The following is a 10,878-nucleotide window of genomic DNA, read 5'->3' as shown; positions in this document are numbered from 1 at the left end:
AAATTTTGAGGTTTGCAAAGGATTCTGGGTAACAGAACCTGGTCCGAGCCCCGCAAGTCACCCCTCCTTGGATCCCCCTAGGTCTCTAGTTTTCAGAAATGCACAGGTTTGGTAGGTTTCCCTAGGTGGCGGCTGAGCTAGAGGCCAAAATCTACAGGTAGTCACTTTGCTAAAAACAGCTCTGTTTTCTGTGATATGTCCACGTTGTGTTTTGGGGCATATCCTGTCGCGGGCGCTAGGCCTACCCACACAAGTGAGGTATCATTTTTATCGGGAGACGTGGGGGAACGCTGGGTGGAAGGAAATTTGTGGTTCCTCTCAGATTCCAGAACTTTCTGCCACAGAAATGTGAGGAACATGTGTTTTTTTAGCCAAATTTTGAGGTTTGCAAAGGATTCTGGGTAACAGAACCTGGTCCGAGCCACACAAGTCACCCCTCCTTGGATTCCCCTAGGTCTCTAGTTTTCAGAAATGCACAGGTTTGGTAGGTTTCCCTAGGTGGCGGCTGAGCTAGAGGCCAAAATCTACAGGTAGTCACTTTGCTAAAAACAGCTCTGTTTTCTGTGATATGTCCACGTTGTGTTTTGGGGCATATCCTGTCGCGGGCGCTAGGCCTACCCACACAAGTGAGGTATCATTTTTATCGGGAGACGTGGGGGAACGCTGGGTGGAAGGAAATTTGTGGCTCCTCTCAGATTCCAGAACTTTCTGCCACAGAAATGTGAGGAACATGTGTTTTTTTAGCCAAATTTTGAGGTTTGCAAAGGATTCTGGGTAACAGAACCTGGTCCGAGCCACACAAGTCACCCCTCCTTGGATTCCCCTAGGTCTCTAGTTTTCAGAAATGCATAGGTTTTGTAGGTTTCCCTAGGTGGCGGCTGAGCTAGAGGCCAAAATCTACAGGTAGTCACTTTGCTAAAAACAGCTCTGTTTTCTGTGATATGTCCACGTTGTGTTTTGGGGCATATCCTGTCGCGGGCGCTAGGCCTACCCACACAAGTGAGGTATCATTTTTATCGGGAGACGTGGGGGAACGCTGGGTGGATGGAAATTTGTGGCTCCTCTCAGATTCCAGAACTTTCTGCCACAGAAATGTGAGGAACATGTGTTTTTTTAGCCAAATTTTGAGGTTTGCAAAGGATTCTGGGTAACAGAACCTGGTCCGAGCCCCGCAAGTCACCCCTCCTTGGATCCCCCTAGGTCTCTAGTTTTCAGAAATGCACAGGTTTGGTAGGTTTCCCTAGGTGGCGGCTGAGCTAGAGGCCAAAATCTACAGGTAGTCACTTTGCTAAAAACAGCTCTGTTTTCTGTGATATGTCCACGTGTGTTTTGGGGCATATCCTGTCGCGGGCGCTAGGCCTACCCACACAAGTGAGGTATCATTTTTATCGGGAGACGTGGGGGAACGCTGGGTGGAAGGAAATTTGTGGCTCCTCTCAGATTCCAGAACTTTCTGCCACAGAAATGTGAGGAACATGTGTTTTTTTAGCCAAATTTTGAGGTTTGCAAAGGATTCTGGGTAACAGAACCTGGTCCGAGCCACACAAGTCACCCCTCCTTGGATTCCCCTAGGTCTCTAGTTTTCAGAAATGCATAGGTTTTGGTAGGTTTCCCTATGTGGCGGCTGAGCTAGAGGCCAAAATCTACAGGTAGTCACTTTGCTAAAAACAGCTCTGTTTTCTGTGATGTGTCCACGTTGTGTTTTGGGGCATATCCTGTCGCGGGCGCTAGGCCTACCCACACAAGTGAGGTATCATTTTTATCGGGAGACGTGGGGGAACGCTGGGTGGAAGGAAATTTGTGGCTCCTCTCAGATTCCAGAACTTTCTGCCACAGAAATGTGAGGAACATGTGTTTTTTTAGCCAAATTTTGAGGTTTGCAAAGGATTCTGGGTAACAGAACCTGGTCCCGAGCCACACAAGTCCCCCCTCCTTGGATTCCCCTAGGTCTCTAGTTTTCAGAAATGCATAAGTTTGGTAGGTTTCCCTAGGTGGCGGCTGAGCTAGAGGCCAAAATCTACAGGGAGTCACTTTGCTAAAAACAGCTCTGTTTTCTGTGATATGTCCACGTTGTGTTTTGGGGCATATCCTGTCGCGGGCGCTAGGCCTACCCACACAAGTGAGGTATCATTTTTATCGGGAGACGTGGGGGAACGCTGGGTGGAAGGAAATTTGTGGCTCCTCTCAGATTCCAGAACTTTCTGCCACAGAAATGTGAGGAACATGTGTTTTTTTAGCCAAATTTTGAGGTTTGCAAAGGATTCTGGGTAACAGAACCTGGTCCGAGCCACACAAGTCACCCCTCCTTGGATTCCCCTAGGTCTCTAGTTTTCAGAAATGCATAGGTTTTGTAGGTTTCCCTAGGTGGCGGCTGAGCTAGAGGCCAAAATCTACAGGTAGTCACTTTGCTAAAAACAGCTCTGTTTTCTGTGATATGTCCACGTTGTGTTTTGGGGCATATCCTGTCGCGGGCGCTAGGCCTACCCACACAAGTGAGGTATCATTTTTATCGGGAGACGTGGGGGAACGCTGGGTGGACGGAAATTTGTTTCTCCTCTCAGATTCCAGAACTTTCTGCCACAGAAATGTGAGGAACATGTGTTTTTTTAGCCAAATTTTGAGGTTTGCAAAGGATTCTGGGTAACAGAACCTGGTCCGAGCCCCGCAAGTCACCCCTCCTTGGATCCCCCTAGGTCTCTAGTTTTCAGAAATGCACAGGTTTGGTAGGTTTCCCTAGGTGGCGGCTGAGCTAGAGGCCAAAATCTACAGGTAGTCACTTTGCTAAAAACAGCTCTGTTTTCTGTGATATGTCCACGTTGTGTTTTGGGGCATATCCTGTCGCGGGCGCTAGGCCTACCCACACAAGTGAGGTATCATTTTTATCGGGAGACGTGGGGGAACGCTGGGTGGAAGGAAATTTGTGGCTCCTCTCAGATTCCAGAACTTTCTGCCACAGAAATGTGAGGAACATGTGTTTTTTTAGCCAAATTTTGAGGTTTGCAAAGGATTCTGGGTAACAGAACCTGGTCCGAGCCACACAAGTCACCCCTCCTTGGATTCCCCTAGGTCTCTAGTTTTCAGAAATGCACAGGTTTGGTAGGTTTCCCTAGGTGGCGGCTGAGCTAGAGGCCAAAATCTACAGGTAGTCACTTTGCTAAAAACAGCTCTGTTTTCTGTGATATGTCCACGTTGTGTTTTGGGGCATATCCTGTCGCGGGCGCTAGGCCTACCCACACAAGTGAGGTATCATTTTTATCGGGAGACGTGGGGGAACGCTGGGTGGAAGGAAATTTGTGGCTCCTCTCAGATTCCAGAACTTTCTGCCACAGAAATGTGAGGAACATGTGTTTTTTTAGCCACATTTTGAGGTTTGCAAAGGATTCTGGGTAACAGAACCTGGTCCGGGCCACACAAGTCACCCCTCCTTGGATTCCCCTAGGTCTCTAGTTTTCAGAAATACACAGGTTTGGTAGGTTTCCCTAGGTGGCGGCTGAGCTAGAGGCCAAAATCTACAGGTAGTCACTTTGCTAAAAACAGCTCTGTTTTCTGTGATATGTCCACGTTGTGTTTTGGGGCATATCCTGTCGCGTGCGCTAGGCCTACCCACACAAGTGAGGTATCATTTTTATCGGGAGACGTGGGGGAACGCTGGGTGGAAGGAAATTTGTGGCTCCTCTCAGATTCCAGAACTTTCTGCCACAGAAATGTGAGGAACATGTGTTTTTTTAGCCAAATTTTGAGGTTTGCAAAGGATTCTGGGTAACAGAAACCTGGTCCGAGCCCCGCAAGTCACCCCTCCTTGGATCCCCCTAGGTCTCTAGTTTTCAGAAATGCACAGGTTTGGTAGGTTTCCCTAGGTGGCGGCTGAGCTAGAGGCCAAAATCTACAGGTAGTCACTTTGCTAAAAACAGCTCTGTTTTCTGCGATATGTCCACGTTGTGTTTTGGGGCATATCCTGTCGCGGGCGCTAGGCCTACCCACACAAGTGAGGTATCATTTTTATCGGGAGACGTGGGGGAATGCTGGGTGGAAGGAAATTTGTCGCTCCTCTCAGATTCCAGAACTTTCTGCCACAGAAATGTGAGGAACATGTGTTTTTTTTAGCCAAATTTTGAGGTTTGCAAAGGATTCTGGGTAACCGAACCTGGTCCGAGCCACACAAGTCACCCTCCTTGGATTCCCCTAGGTCTCTAGTTTTCAGAAATGCACAGGTTTGGTAGGTTTCCCTAGGTGGCGGCTGAGCTAGAGGCCAAAATCTACAGGTAGTCACTTTGCTAAAAACAGCTCTGTTTTCTGTGATGTGTCCAGGTTGTGTTTTGGGGCATATCCTGTCACGGGCGCTAGGCCTACCCACACAAGTGAGGTATCATTTTTATCGGGAGACGTGGGGGAATGCTGGGTGGAAGGAAATTTGTCGCTCCTCTCAGATTCCAGAACTTTCTGCCACAGAAATGTGAGGAACATGTGTTTTTTTAGCCAAATTTTGAGGTTTGCAAAGGATTCTGGGTAACAGAACCTGGTCCGAGCCCCGCAAGTCACCCCTCCTTGGATCCCCCTAGGTCTCTAGTTTTCAGAAATGCATAGGTTTGGTAGGTTTCCCTAGGTGGCGGCTGAGCTAGAGGCCAAAATCTACAGGTAGTCACTTTGCTAAAAACAGCTCTGTTTTCTGTGATATGTCCACGTTGTGTTTTGGGGCATATCCTGTCGCGGGCGCTAGGCCTGCCCACACAAGTGAGGTATCATTTTTATCGGGAGACGTGGGGGAACGCTGGGTGGAAGGAAATTTGTGGCTCCTCTCAGATTCCAGAACTTTCTGCCACAGAAATGTGAGGAACATGTGTTTTTTTAGCCAAATTATGAGGTTTGCAAAGGATTCTGGGTAACAGAACCTGGTCCGAGCCACACAAGTCACCCCTCCTTGGATTCCCCTAGGTCTCTAGTTTTCAGAAATGCATAGGTTTGGTAGGTTTCCCTAGGTGGCGGCTGAGCTAGAGGCCAAAATCTACAGGTAGTCACTTTGCTAAAAACAGCTCTGTTTTCTGTGATATGTCCACGTTGTGTTTTGGGGCATATCCTGTCGCGGGCGCTAGGCCTACCCACACAAGTGAGGTATCATTTTATCGGGAGACGTGGGGGAATGCTGGGTGGAAGGAAATTTGTCGCTCCTCTCAGATTCCAGAACTTTCTGCCACAGAAATGTGAGGAACATGTGTTTTTTTAGCCAAATTTTGAGGTTTGCAAAGGATTCTGGGTAACCGAACCTGGTCCGAGCCACACAAGTCACCCCTCCTTGGATTCCCCTAGGTCTCTAGTTTTCAGAAATGCACAGGTTTGGTAGGTTTCCCTAGGTGGCGGCTGAGCTAGAGGCCAAAATCTACAGGTAGTCACTTTGCTAAAAACAGCTCTGTTTTCTGGTGATGTGTCCAGGTTGTGTTTTGGGGCATATCCTGTCACGGGCGCTAGGCCTACCCACACAAGTGAGGTATCATTTTTATCGGGAGACGTGGGGGAATGCTGGGTGGAAGGAAATTTGTCGCTCCTCTCAGATTCCAGAACTTTCTGCCACAGAAATGTGAGGAACATGTGTTTTTTTAGCCAAATTTTGAGGTTTGCAAAGGATTCTGGGTAACAGAACCTGGTCCGAGCCCCGCAAGTCACCCCTCCTTGGATCCCCCTAGGTCTCTAGTTTTCAGAAATGCATAGGTTTGGTAGGTTTCCCTAGGTGGCGGCTGAGCTAGAGGCCAAAATCTACAGGTAGTCACTTTGCTAAAAACAGCTCTGTTTTCTGTGATATGTCCACGTTGTGTTTTGGGGCATATCCTGTCGCGGGCGCTAGGCCTGCCCACACAAGTGAGGTATCATTTTTATCGGGAGACGTGGGGGAACGCTGGGTGGAAGGAAATTTGTGGCTCCTCTCAGATTCCAGAACTTTCTGCCACAGAAATGTGAGGAACATGTGTTTTTTTAGCCAAATTATGAGGTTTGCAAAGGATTCTGGGTAACAGAACCTGGTCCGAGCCACACAAGTCACCCCTCCTTGGATTCCCCTAGGTCTCTAGTTTTCAGAAATGCATAGGTTTGGTAGGTTTCCCTAGGTGGCGGCTGAGCTAGAGGCCAAAATCTACAGGTAGTCACTTTGCTAAAAACAGCTCTGTTTTCTGTGATATGTCCACGTTGTGTTTTGGGGCATATCCTGTCGCGGGCGCTAGGCCTACCCACACAAGTGAGGTATCATTTTTATCGGGAGACGTGGGGGAACGCTGGGTGGAAGGAAATTTGTGGCTCCTCTCAGATTCCAGAACTTTCTGCCACAGAAATGTGAGGAACATGTGTTTTTTTAGCCAAATTTTGAGGTTTGCAAAGGATTCTGGGTAACAGAACCTGGTCCGAGCCCCGCAAGTCACCCCTCCTTGGATCCCCCTAGGTCTCTAGTTTTCAGAAATGCACAGGTTTGGTAGGTTTCCCTAGGTGGCGGCTGAGCTAGAGGCCAAAATCTACAGGTAGTCACTTTGCTAAAAACAGCTCTGTTTTCTGTGATATGTCCACGTTGTGTTTTGGGGCATATCCTGTCGCGGGCGCTAGGCCTACCCACACAAGTGAGGTATCATTTTTATCGGGAGACGTGGAGGAACGCTGGGTGGAAAGAAATTTGTGGCTCCTCTCAGATTCCAGAACTTTCTGCCACAGAAATGTGAGGAACATGTGTTTTTTTAGCCAAATTTTGAGGTTTGCAAAGGATTCTGGGTAACAGAACCTGGTCCGAGCCACACAAGTCACCCCTCCTTGGATTCCCCTAGGTCTCTAGTTTTCAGAAATGCATAGGTTTTGTAGGTTTCCCTAGGTGGCGGCTGAGCTAGAGGCCAAAATCTACAGGTAGTCACTTTGCTAAAAACAGCTCTGTTTTCTGTGATATGTCCACGTTGTGTTTTGGGGCATATCCTGTCGCGGGCGCTAGGCCTACCCACACAAGTGAGGTATCATTTTTATCGGGAGACGTGGGGGAACACTGGGTGGAAGGAAATTTGTGGCTCCTCTCAGATTCCAGAACTTTCTGCCACAGAAATGTGAGGAACATGTGTTTTTTTAGCCAAATTTTGAGGTTTGCAAAGGATTCTGGGTAACAGAACCTGGTCCGAGCCACACAAGTCACCCCTCCTTGGATTCCCCTAGGTCTCTAGTTTTCAGAAATGCATAGGTTTTGTAGGTTTCCCTAGGTGGCGGCTGAGCTAGAGGCCAAAATCTACAGGTAGTCACTTTGCTAAAAACAGCTCTGTTTTCTGTGATATGTCCACGTTGTGTTTTGGGGCATATCCTGTCGCGGGCGCTAGGCCTACCCACACAAGTGAGGTATCATTTTTATCGGGAGACGTGGGGGAACGCTGGGTGGAAGGAAATTTGTGGCTCCTCTCAGATTCCAGAACTTTCTGCCACAGAAATGTGAGGAACATGTGTTTTTTTAGCCAAATTTTGAGGTTTGCAAAGGATTCTGGGTAACAGAACCTGGTCCGAGCCACACAAGTCACCCCTCCTTGGATTCCCCTAGGTCTCTAGTTTTCAGAAATGCATAGGTTTGGTAGGTTTCCCTAGGTGGCGGCTGAGCTAGAGGCCAAAATCTACAGGTAGTCACTTTGCTAAAAACAGCTCTGTTTTCTGTGATATGTCCACGTTGTGTTTTGGGGCATATCCTGTCGCGGGCGCTAGGCCTACCCACACAAGTGAGGTATCATTTTTATCGGGAGACGTGGGGGAACGCTGGGTGGAAGGAAATTTGTGGCTCCTCTCAGATTCCAGAACTTTCTGCCACAGAAATGTGAGGAACATGTGTTTTTTTAGCCAATTTTTGAGGTTTGCAAAGGATTCAGGGTAACAGAACCTGGTCCGAGCCCCGCAAGTCACCCCTCCTTGGATCCCCCTAGGTCTCTAGTTTTCAGAAATGCATAGGTTTGGTAGGTTTCCCTAGGTGGCGGCTGAGCTAGAGGCCATAATCTACAGGTAGTCACTTTGCTAAAAACAGCTCTGTTTTCTGTGATATGTCCACGTTGTGTTTTGGGGCATATCCTGTCGCGTGCGCTAGGCCTACCCACACAAGTGAGGTATCATTTTTATCGGGAGACGTGGGGGAACGCTGGGTGGAAGGAAATTTGTGGCTCCTCTCAGATTCCAGAACTTTCTGCCACAGAAATGTGAGGAACATGTGTTTTTTTAGCCAAATTTTGAGGTTTGCAAAGGATTCTGGGTAACAGAACCTGGTCCGAGCCCCGCAAGTCACCCCTCCTTGGATCCCCCTAGGTCTCTAGTTTTCAGAAATGCACAGGTTTGGTAGGTTTCCCTAGGTGGCGGCTGAGCTAGAGGCCAAAATCTACAGGTAGTCACTTTGCTAAAAACAGCTCTGTTTTCTGTGATATGTCCACGTTGTGTTTTGGGGCATATCCTGTCGCGGGCGCTAGGCCTACCCACACAAGTGAGGTATCATTTTTATCGGGAGACGTGGGGGAACGCTAGGTGGAAGGAAATTTGTGGCTCCTCTCAGATTCCAGAACTTTCTGCCACAGAAATGTGAGGAACATGTGTTTTTTTAGCCAAATTTTGAGGTTTGCAAAGGATTCTGGGTAACCGAACCTGGTCCGAGCCACACAAGTCACCCCTCCTTGGATTCCCCTAGGTCTCTAGTTTTCAGAAATGCACAGGTTTGGTAGGTTTCCCTAGGTGGCGGCTGAGCTAGAGGCCAAAATCTACAGGTAGTCACTTTGCTAAAAACAGCTCTGTTTTCTGTTATGTGTCCAGGTTGTGTTTTGGGGCATATCCTGTCACGGGCGCTAGGCCTACCCACACAAGTGAGGTATCATTTTTATCGGGAGACGTGGGGGAATGCTGGGTGGAAGGAAATTTGTCGCTCCTCTCAGATTCCAGAACTTTCTGCCACAGAAATGTGAGGAACATGTGTTTTTTAGCCAAATTTTGAGGTTTGCAAAGGATTCTGGGTAACAGAACCTGGTCCGAGCCCCGCAAGTCACCCCTCCTTGGATCCCCCTAGGTCTCTAGTTTTCAGAAATGCATAGGTTTGGTAGGTTTCCCTAGGTGGCGGCTGAGCTAGAGGCCAAAATCTACAGGTAGTCACTTTGCTAAAAACAGCTCTGTTTTCTGTGATATGTCCACGTTGTGTTTTGGGGCATATCCTGTCGCGGGCGCTAGGCCTGCCCACACAAGTGAGGTATCATTTTTATCGGGAGACGTGGGGGAACGCTGGGTGGAAGGAAATTTGTGGCTCCTCTCAGATTCCAGAACTTTCTGCCACAGAAATGTGAGGAACATGTGTTTTTTTAGCCAAATTTTGAGGTTTGCAAAGGATTCTGGGTAACAGAACCTGGTCCGAGCCACACAAGTCACCCCTCCTTGGATTCCCCTAGGTCTCTAGTTTTCAGAAATGCATAGGTTTGGTAGGTTTCCCTAGGTGGCGGCTGAGCTAGAGGCCAAAATCTACAGGTAGTCACTTTGCTAAAAACAGCTCTGTTTTCTGTGATATGTCCACGTTGTGTTTTGGGGCATATCCTGTCGCGTGCGCTAGGCCTACCCACACAAGTGAGGTATCATTTTTATCGGGAGACGTGGGGGAACGCTGGGTGGAAGGAAATTTGTGGCTCCTCTCAGATTCCAGAACTTTCTGCCACAGAAATGTGAGGAACATGTGTTTTTTTAGCCAAATTTTGAGGTTTGCAAAGGATTCTGGGTAACAGAACCTGGTCCGAGCCCCGCAAGTCACCCCTCCTTGGATCCCCCTAGGTCTCTAGTTTTCAGAAATGCACAGGTTTGGTAGGTTTCCCTAGGTGGCGGCTGAGCTAGAGGCCAAAATCTACAGGTAGTCACTTTGCTAAAAACAGCTCTGTTTTCTGTGATATGTCCACGTTGTGTTTTGGGGCATATCCTGTCGCGGGCGCTAGGCCTACCCACACAAGTGAGGTATCATTTTTATCGGGAGACGTGGAGGAACGCTGGGTGGAAGGAAATTTGTGGCTCCTCTCAGATTCCAGAACTTTCTGCCACAGAAATGTGAGGAACATGTGTTTTTTTAGCCAAATTTTGAGGTTTGCAAAGGATTCTGGGTAACAGAACCTGGTCCGAGCCCCGCAAGTCACCCCTCCTTGGATCCCCCTAGGTCTCTAGTTTTCAGAAATGCACAGGTTTGGTAGGTTTCCCTAGGTGGCGGCTGAGCTAGAGGCCAAAATCTACAGGTAGTCACTTTGCTAAAAACAGCTCTGTTTTCTGTGATATGTCCACGTTGTGTTTTGGGGCATATCCTGTCGCGGGCGCTAGGCCTACCCACACAAGTGAGGTATCATTTTTATCGGGAGACGTGGGGGAACGCTGGGTGGAAGGAAATTTGTGGCTCCTCTCAGATTCCAGAACTTTCTGCCACAGAAATGTGAGGAACATGTGTTTTTTTAGCCAAATTTTGAGGTTTGCAAAGGATTCTGGGTAACAGAACCTGGTCCGAGCCACACAAGTCACCCCTCCTTGGATTCCCCTAGGTCTCTAGTTTTCAGAAATGCACAGGTTTGGTAGGTTTCCCTAGGTGGCGGCTGAGCTAGAGGCCAAAATCTACAGGTAGTCACTTTGCTAAAAACAGCTCTGTTTTCTGTGATATGTCCACGTTGTGTTTTGGGGCATATCCTGTCGCGGGCGCTAGGCCTACCCACACAAGTGAGGTATCATTTTTATCGGGAGACATGGGGGAACGCTGGGTGGAAGGAAATTTGTGGCTCCTCTCAGATTCCAGAACTTTCTGCCACAGAAATGTGAGGAACATGTGTTTTTTTAGCCAAATTTTGAGGTTTGCAAAGGATTCTGGGTAACAGAACCTGGTCCGAGCCACACAAGTCA

This window comes from Pleurodeles waltl, chromosome 2_1 (genome assembly GCF_031143425.1).
Source record: "Pleurodeles waltl isolate 20211129_DDA chromosome 2_1, aPleWal1.hap1.20221129, whole genome shotgun sequence".
Classification (NCBI taxonomy): Eukaryota; Metazoa; Chordata; class Amphibia; order Caudata; family Salamandridae; genus Pleurodeles; species Pleurodeles waltl.
Note: the sequence above shows the minus strand (reverse complement) of the source record.